The sequence below is a fragment of the Ciconia boyciana genome, chromosome 8 (genome assembly GCF_034638445.1).
Source record: "Ciconia boyciana chromosome 8, ASM3463844v1, whole genome shotgun sequence".
Classification (NCBI taxonomy): Eukaryota; Metazoa; Chordata; class Aves; order Ciconiiformes; family Ciconiidae; genus Ciconia; species Ciconia boyciana.
In genome coordinates this window covers 13921273-13922370 of record NC_132941.1, presented here as the reverse complement: position 1 = coordinate 13922370, position 1098 = coordinate 13921273, and positions in this window count along the sequence as shown.

The following is a 1098-nucleotide window of genomic DNA, read 5'->3' as shown; positions in this document are numbered from 1 at the left end:
GCACGTCCACGGGGAAGGCTTTGGCTTGAAGTCGGCTCAGAAGGGCTGGGCTGCACACGCTTTATGAGCTATGGAAGTGAAATTCGGCCCTGTAGAGGAGGCCTATGAGTCCTTCACATCTCTCTAAGCCCTTTCCGCGGGGCTGAATGACACAGTAAAGGCATAGTCATCAATGACTCTTTTTACTACAAAGAGAGGACATCAGAAGTTCAATTACAGCACATCTTGCACTTTAAAATTTAGAATGAAATAAAGCAGTAGCGCAAATGACAATAAGCATGTAAGCTAATTCGGAACATTTTCGTAAATCAAAATTTAGCCCTTGCAGACACAGAACAGCGACAAACCCCTAGGGATCCGGGGAAGACATTTTCACCGTTTTATGGCAGAACAAAGGATCACAGCAGTAGCTCTTTTCAGAACTATGGGATCTGCTTCCAAAATGGGAGACAAATCACAGCGGTTTTTCTTCAAAAAAGACCTCATAATTTTGTAGTCATAAATGCACACATGCAAGGGTCAGCTGAAAACACTTTAACATTAGAAATCTCAGTACCTGCCAACTGCTAAATAAATGGCTAAAAACTCTATTTGAAGAGATGAAGAGGATCCATGCTTTTACAATTGAAAACCAGGAACACAGTGGAACTGTTTGATCTCTTATCAATGTAGATTATTATACCATAAGCTGGGAAGAACACAAAAAGGTAGGAGAATTATAATTAATTGGACCACAAGCACTAAAAAACCTGCAATTTCTTTTTTTTTCCTGTTAGCAAGCACTATATTTAATACTCAAGCCTTCCATATAATTTAGATGAAATAGTGATAAAATCTGATGCTCTAATTTATATCAGTCTCACGTCTATAAATTAATCTGCCTGTGATCCACTGATCCAGGGCAATGAAAATAACTTTCAGAAATACACTGGTAACCCCAGAATCTTTACCTGTAGTCAGGCTCCTGTTCTTGGAGCTGTACCAGAGTTAGGAATTATAGGATATTTTGGATAAAAACCTGTCGAGCATAGTTGTATGTAAGAACACAATAGCCTTATTTACACATTGCCTGGTAACCTACAAGGAAAATTATTATAC